This window comes from Oncorhynchus masou, chromosome 5 (genome assembly GCF_036934945.1).
Source record: "Oncorhynchus masou masou isolate Uvic2021 chromosome 5, UVic_Omas_1.1, whole genome shotgun sequence".
Taxonomy (NCBI): Eukaryota; Metazoa; Chordata; class Actinopteri; order Salmoniformes; family Salmonidae; genus Oncorhynchus; species Oncorhynchus masou.
The window spans coordinates 8,700,789-8,713,287 of record NC_088216.1 but is presented as its reverse complement, the minus strand read 5'-3'; the positions used below and the strand labels follow the sequence as shown (position 1 = coordinate 8,713,287).

Below are 12,499 nucleotides of genomic sequence, written 5' to 3'. Positions count from 1 at the left end.
TAAGTGGCACAAGTCTTTGTGTTTGTATTTATGATGGATTCCTCCCTGCTCTTCCTGGGGTCCAGCTAAACTAAGGCAGTTCAACATTTTAACAAAAGTTAAACAAACTCTACTACCACATATCTACAACATATTGTGTGTCCTCAGGCCCCTACTCTACTACCACATATCTACAACACATTAAGTGTGTTCCCTCAGGCCCCTACTCTACTACCACATATCTACAACACATTAAGTGTGTCCTCAGGCCTCTACTCTACTACCACATATCTACAACACATTAAGTGTGTCCTCAGGCCCCTACTCTACTACCACATATCTACAACACATTAAGTGTGTGTCCTCAGGCCTCTACTCTACTACCACATATCTACAACACATTAAGTGTGTCCTCAGGCCTCTACTACCACATATCTACAACACATTAAGTGTGTTCCCTCAGGCCTCTACTCTACTACCACATATCTATAACACATTAAGTGTGTCCTCAGGCCCCTACTCTACTACCACATATCTACAACACATTAAGTGTGTCCTCAGGCCCCTACTCTACTACCACATATCTACAACACATTAAGTGTGTTCCCTCAGGCCCCTACTCTACTACCACATATCTACAACACATTAAGTGTGTCCTCAGGCCTCTACTCTACTACCACATATCTACAACACATTAAGTGTGTCCTCAGGCCCCTACTCTACTACCACATATCTACAACACATTAAGTGTGTCCTCAGGCCCCTACTCTACTACCACATATCTACAACACATTAAGTGTGTTCCCTCAGGCCTCTACTCTACTACCACATATCTACAACACATTAAGTGTGTCCTCAGGCCTCTACTACCACATATCTACAACACATTAAGTGTGTCCTCAGGCCTCTACTCTACTACCACATATCTACAACACATTAAGTGTGTCCTCAGGCCCCTACTCTACTACCACATATCTACAACACATTAAGTGTGTCCTCAGGCCCCTACTCTACTACCACATATCTACAACACATTAAGTGTGTCCTCAGGCCCCTACTCTACTACCACATATCTACAACACATTAAGTGTGTCCTCAGGCCCCTACTCTACTACCACATATCTACAACACATTAAGTGTGTCCTCAGGCCTCTACTCTACTACCACATATCTACAACATATTAAGTGTGTGTCCTCAGGCCTCTACTCTACTACCACATATCTACAACACATTAAGTGTGTCCTCAGGCCCCTACTCTACTACCACATATCTACAACACTAAATCCAGGTGTACGTGTGTGTATCGACCCCTGACCTTCCAACCTGAAGATCACTGACATCGTGATTTGACCTTGTTTTTTTCCCAGAGTTCCCAGTTGTCTTGAGAGTTCCGTTATTCCACCATGTCAGAGAAAAACACTGTTGATGATTTCAAAAAGGATTTGATGAATGCAACATGTTTCTCTGGATTAAAATAATATTTTTTTAAACTGTGTTAGCTACTAGTGGACGTTAATTTTTCATCTATGTATTGTTACACCATGTAGGAGCAGTATAGACCTAGTCTGGTCATTATATACATGATGTATTGTTACCATGTAGGAGCAGTATAGACCTAGTCTGGTCATTATATACATGATGTATTGTTACACCATGTAGGAGCAGTATAGACCTAGTCTGGTCATTATATACATCTACATGATGTGTTGTTACACCATGTAGGAGCAGTATAGACCTAGTCTGGTCATTATATACATCTACATGATGTATTGTTACACCATGTAGGAGCAGTATAGACCTAGTCTGGTCATTATATACATCTACATGATGTATTGTTACCATGTAGGAGCAGTATAGACCTAGTCTGTTCATTATATACATCTACATGATGTATTGTTACCATGTAGGAGCAGTATAGACCTAGTCTGGTCATTATATACATGATGTATTGTTACACCATGTAGGAGCAGTATAGACCTAGTCTGTTCATTATATACATGATGTATTGTTACACCATGTAGGAGCAGTATAGACCTAGTCTGTTCATTTTAATATTATTATCTACTTGAATTAATATGAAATTGCCTTACGCACTGTTCAGATCTAGCCAATCACTGTTCAGATCTATCAGATCTAGCCAATCACTGTTCAGATGCCGAATTTAAGGAGGGTTGAATTTAATTGAAAAAAAAGCAACAGTAAACATGTTGACCCCCACGAATGATGCAGCGCCCCCTTTGGGCCAATCAGTGTAATTTAGCAAATGCCGGATCTATGGCAAAAACACAGCATTCACCCAAGTTTCGTCAAAATTAGCCCAGTGGTGTCTTGAGATATAATTTGGGTTAGCTAGACTCATATCCCTGAGCATGTGTGCCAAATGTCAGCACTCTGAGTCAAACAGATCACCTACCGTCTGGTAGATATGAATGTTCTTGCATATATTGAGTCTTGACCGTGTTTGCAACATGTGTAACAAATGTTGTTACAATACGAATATCCTTGACTGATTTATGTGCCAGACCACGCCCACCTGCAGGGTTATTGGTCAAATAGCAGCCATTTTATTCCAGGTACAAGTCTGGAAAATATTGTGTTTAGAGACTTTTGGCCATAGATGCCACATGTCAAGTTTGGTGCAGATCGATCATTCGGTGCCAGAAGAGTAAAGAGTTTTCCACAAAATTCCAAAGTTTACCACAGTCAAAAAGTCAGAAGGTCCGCCTACTTGACCAATCAGATGAGGGAGTGTATTCCGATTTGCATGAAACACGTTTTTTTTAAAAATTACATTAGGAAAGTATTCAGACCCCTTGCCTTTTCCACATTTTGTGACGTTACAGCCTTATTCTAAAATGGATTAGAAATATATAAAAACGCTCATCAATCAACACACAATACCCCATAATGACAAAGCGAAAAACAGGTTTTTAGAAATGTTTGCAAATGTATTAAAAATGAGAAGAAAAAAAAATGAAATAGCATGTTTAAGTATTCAGACCCTTTGCTATGAGTCTCGAAAATGACCTTCGGTGCAACATGTTTCCGTTGATCATCCTGGAGATGTTTCTCCAACTTCATTGGCAGTCCACCTGTGGTAAATTCAATTGATTGGACATGATTGTATATACAAGGTCCCACAGTTGACAGTGCATGTCAGAGCAAAAACCAAGCCATGAGGTTGAACGTAGAGCTCCGAGACACGATTGTGTCGAGGCACAGATCTAGGGAAGGGTACCGAAACATGTCTGCAGCATTGAATGTCCCCAGGAACACAGTGGCCTCCATCATTCTTAAATGGAAGGAGTTTGGAACAACCAAGACTCTTCCAAGAGTTGGCCGCCCCGGCCAAACTGACCAATCAGGGGAAAAGGGCCTTGGTCAGGGATGTGATCGAGGGAAAGATGAATGGAGAAAAGTACAGTGAGATTCTTGATGAAAATCTGCTCCAGAGCACTCAGGACCTCAGACTGGGGCGAAGGTTCACCTTCCAACAGAACAACGACCCTAAGCACACAGCCAAGATAACACAGGAGTGGCTTCAGGACAAGTCTCTGAATGTCAATGAGTGGTCCAGCCAGAGCCCGGACTTGAACTCGATTGAACATCTTTGGAGAGACTTGAAAATAGCTGTGCAGCGACGCTCCCCATCCAAACTGACAGAGCTTGAGAGGATCTGCCGAGAAGAATTAGAGAAACTCCCCAAATACTATTATTTTATTAGCCAAGCTTGTAGTGTCATACCCAAGAATACTCAAGGCTGTAATTGCTGCTCAAGGTGCTTCAACAAAGTACTGAGTCTGGATATTTATGTAAATATCATATATATTTTTATTTTATAAATTTGATCATGTTCAAACAACTTGTTTTTGCTTTGTCATCGAGTATTGTGTGTATATTGATGACGAGAAAAAACAAGTGTTTAATCCATTTTAGAACAAGGCTGTAATGTAACAAAATGTGGAAAAAGCCTGACTCCCGAACATTCATAACATTGAGGAAGGACCAATGTCCCCGAACATTCACAACATTGAGGAAGGACCAATGTCCCCTAACATTCATAACATTGAGTAAGGACCAATGTCCCCTAACATTCACAACATTGAGGAAGGACCAATGTCCCCTAACATTCATAACATTGAGGAAGGACCAATGTCCCCTAACATTCACAACATTGAGGAAGGACCAATGTCCCCTAACATTCATAACATTGAGGAAGGACCAATGTCCCCTAACATTCATAACATTGAGGAAGGACCAATGTCCCCTAACATTCATAACATTGAGGAAGGACCAATGTCCCCTAACATTCATAACATTGAGGAAGGACCAATGTCCCCTAACATTCATAACATTGAGGAAGGACCAATGTCCCCTAACATTCATAACATTGAGGAAGGACCAATGTCCCCTAACATTCATAACATTGAGGAAGGACCAATGTCCCCTAACATTCATAACATTGAGGAAGGACCAATGTCCCCTAACATTCATAACATTGAGGAAGGATCAATGTCCACTAACATTCATAACATTGAGGAAGGACCAATGTCCCCTAACATTCATAACATTGAGGAAGGATCAATGTCCCCTAACATTCATAACATTGAGGAAGGACCAATGTCCCCTAACATTCACAACATTGAGGAAGGACCAATGTCCCCTAACATTCATAACATTGAGGATGGACCAATGTCCCCTAACATTCACAACATTGAGGAAGGACCAATGTCCCCTAACATTCATAACATTGAGGAAGGACCAATGTCCCCTAACATTCATAACATTGAGGAAGGATCAATGTCCCCTAACATTCACAACATTGAAGAAGCACCAATGTCCCCTAACATTCACAACATTGAGGAAGGACCAATGTCCACTAACATTCATAACATTGAGGAAGGACCAATGTCCCCTAACATTCATAACATTGAGGAAGGACCAATGTCCCCTAACATTCACAACATTGAGGAAGGACCAATGTCCCCTAACATTCATAACATTGAGGAAGGACCAATGTCCCCTAACATTCACAACATTGAGGAAGGACCAATGTCCCCTAACATTCATAACATTGAGGAAGGACCAATGTCCCCTAACATTCATAACATTGAGGAAGGACCAATGTCCCCTAACATTCATAACATTGAGGAAGGACCAATGTCCCCTAACATTCACAACATTGAGGAAGGACCAATGTCCCCTAACATTCATAACATTGAGGAAGGACCAATGTCCCCTAACTTTCACAACATTGAGGAAGGACCAATGTCCCCTAACATTCATAACATTGAGGAAGGACCAATGTCCCCTAACATTCATAACATTGAGGAAGGACCAATGTCCCCTAACATTCATAACATTGAGGAAGGACCAATGTCCCCTAACATTCATAACATTGAGGAAGGACCAATGTCCCCTAACATTCATAACATTGAGGAAGGACCAATGTCCCCTAACATTCACAACATTGAGGAAGGACCAATGTCCCCTAACATTCACAACATTGAGGAAGGACCAATGTCCCCTAACATTCATAACATTGAGGAAGGACCAATGTCCCCTAACATTCATAACATTGAGGAAGGATCAATGTCCCCTAACATTCACAACATTGAGGAAGGACCAATGTCCCCTAACATTCACAACATTGAGGAAGGACCAATGTCCCCTAACATTAATAACATTGAGGAAGGACCAATGTCCCCTAACATTCATAACATTGAGGAAGGACCAATGTCCCCTAACATTCACAACATTGAGGAAGGACCAATGTCCCCTAACATTCATAACATTGAGGAAGGACCAATGTCCCCTAACATTCACAACATTTAGGAAGGACCAATGTCCCCTAACATTCATAACATTGAGGAAGGACCAATGTCCCCTAACATTCATAACATTGAGGAAGGACCAATGTCATTCCCTAACATTCACATAACATTGAGGAAGGACCAATGTCCCCTAACATTCATAACATTGAGGAAGGACCAATGTCCCCTAACATTCACAACATTGAGGAAGGACCAATGTCCCCTAACATTCATAACATTGAGGAAGGACCAATGTCCCCTAACATTCATAACATTGAGGAAGGACCAATGTCCCCTAACATTCATAACATTGAGGAAGGACCAATGTCCCCTAACATTCATAACATTGAGGAAGGACCAATGTCCCCTAACATTCATAACATTGAGGAAGGACCAATGTCCCCTAACATTCACAACATTGAGGAAGGACCAATGTCCCCTAACATTCACAACATTGAGGAAGGACCAATGTCCCCTAACATTCATAACATTGAGGAAGGACCAATGTCCCCTAACATTCATAACATTGAGGAAGGACCAATGTCCCCTAACATTCATAACATTGAGGAAGGACCAATGTCCCCTAACATTCATAACATTGAGGAAGGTCCAATGTCCCCTAACATTCACAACATTGAGGAAGGACCAATGTCCCCTAACATTCACAACATTGAGGAAAGACCAATGTCCCCTAACATTCATAACATTGAGGAAGGACCAATGTCCCCTAACATTCACAACATTGAGGAAGGACCAATGTCCCCTAACATTCACAACATTGAGGATGGACCAATGTCCCCTAACATTCACAACATTGAGGAAGGACCAATGCGAAAGGACAATTCTTTTGGTAAAAAGGGTAAGTAGTTTAGTCTTATTGTAGATGCCTAGTAGCTAACTGTTAATACCCTCATCTAAAATGAGCTCGTTGGCATAAGGGATTACATTCCAAGCACAGCGGAGTTATTCTATTGGACAGAGGAGTTATTCTATTGGAGAGAGGAGTTATTCTATTGGACAGAGGAGTTATTCTATTGGACAGAGGAGTTATTCTATTGGACAGAGGAGTTATTCTATTGGACAGAGGAGTTATTCTATTGGAAAGAGGAGTTATTCTATTGGACAGAGGAGTTATTCTATTGGACAGAGGAGTTATTCTATTGGAGAGAGGAGTTATTCTATTGGACAGAGGAGTTATTCTATTGGAGAGAGGAGTTATTCTATTGGACAGAGGAGTTATTCTATTGGACAGAGGAGTTATTCTATTGGACAGAGGAGTTATTCTATTGGACAGAAGAGTTATTCTATTGGACAGAGGAGTTATTCTATTGGACAGAGGAGTTATTCTATTGGACAGAGAAACATTGTTGGTTTCCATACAAGCCTTTCATTCTAATAGTAATATATCATGTTGTTGACCTGCACCAGATGCCTTTCATTCTAATAGTAATATATCATGTTGTTGACCTGCACCAGATGGCTTTCATTCTAATAGTAATATATCATGTTGTTGACCTGCACCAGATGCCTTTCATTCTAATAGTAATATATCATGTTGTTGACCTGCACCAGATGTCCAGCCTTTCATTCTAATAGTAATATATCATGTTGTTGACCTGCACCAGATGTCCAGCCTTTCATTCTAATAGTAATATATCATGTTGTTGACCTGCACCAGATGCCTTTCATTCTAATAGTAATATATCATGTTGTTGACCTTCACCAGATGTCCAGCCTTTCATTCTAATAGTAATATATCATGTTGTTGACCTTCACCAGATGCCTTTCATTCTAATAGTAATATATCATGTTGTTGACCTGCACCAGATGCCTTTCATTCTAATAGTAATATATCATGTTGTTGACCTGCACCAGATGTCCAGCCTTTCATTCTAATAGTAAAATATCATGTTGTTGACCTTCACCAGATGCCTTTCATTCTAATAGTAATATATCATGTTGTTGACCTGCACCAGATGCCTTTCATTCTAATAGTAATATATCATGTTGTTGACCTTCACCAGATGCCTTTCATTCTAATAGTAATATATCATGTTGTTGACCTGCACCAGATGCCTTTCATTCTAATAGTAATATATCATGTTGTTGACCTTCACCAGATGTCCAGCCTTTCATTCTAATAGTAATATATCATGTTGTTGACCTGCACCAGATGCCTTTCATTCTAATAGTAATATATCATGTTGTTGACCTGCACCAGATGCCTTTCATTCTAATAGTAATATATCATGTTGTTGACCTGCACCAGATGCCTTTCATTCTAATAGTAATATATCATATTGTTGTCCTGCACCAGATGCCTTTCATTCTAATAGTAATATATCATGTTGTTGACCTTCACCAGATGCCTTTCATTCTAATAGTAATATATCATGTTGTTGACCTTCACCAGATGTCCAGCCTTTCATTCTAATAGTAATATATCATGTTGTTGACCTTCACCAGATGCCTTTCATTCTAATAGTAATATATCATGTTGTTGACCTGCACCAGATGCCTTTCATTCTAATAGTAATATATCATGTTGTTGACCTGCACCAGATGCCTTTCATTCTAATAGTAATATATCATGTTGTTGACCTTCACCAGATGTCCAGCCTTTCATTCTAATAGTAATATATCATGTTGTTGACCTTCACCAGATGCCTTTCATTCTAATAGTAATATATCATGTTGTTGACCTTCACCAGATGTCCAGCCTTTCATTCTAATAGTAATATATCATGTTGTTGACCTTCACCAGATGCCTTTCATTCTAATAGTAATATATCATGTTGTTGACCTGCACCAGATGCCTTTCATTCTAATAGTAATATATCCTGTTGTTGACCTGCACCAGATGCCTTTCATTCTAATAGTAATATATCATGTTGTTGACCTGCACCAGATGCCTTTCATTCTAATAGTAATATATCATGTTGTTGACCTGCACCAGATGCCTTTCATTCTAATAGTAATATATAATGTTGTTGACCTTCACCAGATGCCTTTCATTCTAATAGTAATATATCATGTTGTTGACCTGCACCAGATGCCTTTCATTCTAATAGTAATATATAATGTTGTTGACCTTCACCAGATGCCTTTCATTCTAATAGTAATATATCATGTTGTTGACCTGCACCAGATGTCCAGCCTTTCATTCTAATAGTAATATATCATGTTGTTGACCTTCACCAGATGCCTTTCATTCTAATAGTAATATATAATGTTGTTGACCTTCACCAGATGCCTTTCATTCTAATAGTAATATATCATGTTGTTGACCTGCACCAGATGTCCAGCCTTTCATTCTAATAGTAATATATCATGTTGTTGACCTGCACCAGATGCCTTTCATTCTAATAGTAATATATAATGTTGTTGACCTTCACCAGATGTCCAGCCTTTCATTCTAATAGTAATATATCATGTTGTTGACCTTCACCAGATGTCCAGCCTTTCATTCTAATAGTAATATATCATGTTGTTGACCTGCACCAGATGCCTTTCATTCTAATAGTAATATATAATGTTGTTGACCTTCACCAGATGCCTTTCATTCTAATAGTAATATATAATGTTGTTGACCTTCACTAGATGTCCAGCCTTTCATTCTAATAGTAATATATCATGTTGTTGACCTTCACCAGATGTCCAGCCTTTCATTCTAATAGTAATATATCATGTTGTTGACCTTCACCAGATGCCTTTCATTCTAATAGTAATATATCATGTTGTTGACCTTCACCAGATGTCCAGCCTTTCATTCTAATAGTAATATATCATGTTGTTGATCTGCACCAGATGCCTTTCATTCTAATAGTAATATATAATGTTGTTGACCTTCACCAGATGCCTTTCATTCTAATAGTAATATATCATGTTGTTGACCTGCACCAGATGCCTTTCATTCTAATAGTAATATATAATGTTGTTGACCTTCACCAGATGCCTTTCATTCTAATAGTAATATATCATGTTGTTGACCTGCACCAGATGCCTTTCATTCTAATAGTAATATATCATGTTGTTGACCTGCACCAGATGCCTTTCATTCTAATAGTAATATATCATGTTGTTGACCTTCACCAGATGTCCAGCCTTTCATTCTAATAGTAATATATAATGTGGTTGACCTGCACCAGATGCCTTTCATTCTAATAGTAATATATCATGTTGTTGACCTTCACCAGATGTCCAGCCTTTCATTCTAATAGTAATATATCATGTTGTTGACCTGCACCAGATGCCTTTCATTCTAATAGTAATATATCCTGTTGTTGACCTTCACCAGATGCCTTTCATTCTAATAGTAATATATCATGTTGTTGACCTGCACCAGATGCCTTTCATTCTAATAGTAATATATCATATTGTTGTCCTGCACCAGATGCCTTTCATTCTAATAGTAATATATCATATTGTTGTCCTGCACCAGATGCCTTTCATTCTAATAGTAATATATCATGTTGTTGACCTTCACCAGATGCCTTTCATTCTAATAGTAATATATCATGTTGTTGACCTTCACCAGATGTCCAGCCTTTCATTCTAATAGTAATATATCATGTTGTTGACCTTCACCAGATGCCTTTCATTCTAATAGTAATATATCATGTTGTTGACCTGCACCAGATGCCTTTCATTCTAATAGTAATATATCATGTTGTTGACCTGCACCAGATGCCTTTCATTCTAATAGTAATATATCATGTTGTTGACCTGCACCAGATGTCCAGCCTTTCATTCTAATAGTAATATATCATGTTGTTGACCTGCACCAGATGTCCAGCCTTTCATTCTAATAGTAATATATCATGTTGTTGACCTGCACCAGATGTCCAGCCTTTCATTCTAATAGTAATATATCATGTTGTTGACCTGCACCAGATGCCTTTCATTCTAATAGTAATATATAATGTTGTTGACCTTCACCAGATGTCCAGCCTTTCATTCTAATAGTAATATATCATGTTGTTGACCTTCACCAGATGTCCAGCCTTTCATTCTAATAGTAATATATCATGTTGTTGACCTGCACCAGATGCCTTTCATTCTAATAGTAATATATAATGTTGTTGACCTTCACCAGATGCCTTTCATTCTAATAGTAATATATAATGTTGTTGACCTTCACTAGATGTCCAGCCTTTCATTCTAATAGTAATATATCATGTTGTTGACCTTCACCAGATGTCCAGCCTTTCATTCTAATAGTAATATATCATGTTGTTGACCTTCACCAGATGCCTTTCATTCTAATAGTAATATATCATGTTGTTGACCTTCACCAGATGTCCAGCCTTTCATTCTAATAGTAATATATCATGTTGTTGACCTTCACCAGATGCCTTTCATTCTAATAGTAATATATCATGTTGTTGACCTTCACCAGATGCCTTTCATTCTAATAGTAATATATCATGTTGTTGACCTTCACCAGATGTCCAGCCTTTCATTCTAATAGTAATATATCATGTTGTTGACCTGCACCAGATGTCCAGCCTTTCATTCTAATAGTAATATATCATGTTGTTGACCTTCACCAGATGCCTTTCATTCTAATAGTAATATATCATGTTGTTGACCTGCACCAGATGCCTTTCATTCTAATAGTAATATATCATGTTGTTGACCTGCACCAGATGCCTTTCATTCTAATAGTAATATATCATGTTGTTGACCTGCACCAGATGCCTTTCATTCTAATAGTAATATATCATGTTGTTGACCTTCACCAGATGTCCAGCCTTTCATTCTAATAGTAATATATCATGTTGTTGACCTGCACCAGATGCCTTTCATTCTAATAGTAATATATAATGTTGTTGACCTTCACCAGATGCCTTTCATTCTAATAGTAATATATCATGTTGTTGACCTGCACCAGATGCCTTTCATTCTAATAGTAATATATCATGTTGTTGACCTGCACCAGATGCCTTTCATTCTAATAGTAATATATAATGTTGTTGACCTTCACCAGATGCCTTTCATTCTAATAGTAATATATCATGTTGTTGACCTGCACCAGATGTCCAACCTTTCATTCTAATAGTAATATATAATGTTGTTGACCTTCACCAGATGTCCAGCCTTTCATTCTAATAGTAATATATCATGTTGTTGACCTTCACCAGATGCCTTTCATTCTAATAGTAATATATCATGTTGTTGACCTTCACCAGATGTCCAGCCTTTCATTCTAATAGTAATATATCATGTTGTTGACCGGCACCAGATGTCCAGCCTTTAACAGGAAAACAACAGTTGAGAGAGGAAAAGGCTTCTATTTAAATGGAGTTGCATTTCAAGTTGTTCGCACAAAGACCGTATGAATGCTACCAAGAGGAAAGACAGACAAACAAAAGCCAAAGGGAAATATGAGGCTGAAATTAACAAGAAGATTGTAATTGCAAAGACAGATCGCTGTCATTTATACCATACATATTTACAACACTAATTTCACTTGAATTATGTTGAATTACTAACTAACAATGGAATGTTCCTCAACAAAATGGAAGAAGATGGGACTTTAAAATGGTGTCTCAACTCTGTGGTCACTAAAGATCCCATGGCACTTATGAATCCGGTCAGCGTACACACTCCCTCGTCTGATTGGTCGAGGAGGCGGGCCTTCTGACTCCGGCTGTGGTTACTGGTGGAGGAGAGGGACCTTTGTATCGAATTTCATGACTGAGTA

The 12,499-nt window shown here is 38.7% G+C and overlaps 1 protein-coding gene across 1 annotated transcript in view; it reads right to left on the bottom strand.

The window, feature by feature from the left end:
- The window catches only part of LOC135532479 (zinc finger protein 436-like), a 781,678-nt gene that overhangs the window by 721,396 nt on the left and 47,783 nt on the right, over positions 1-12,499 (bottom strand). The window lies entirely within an intron of this gene.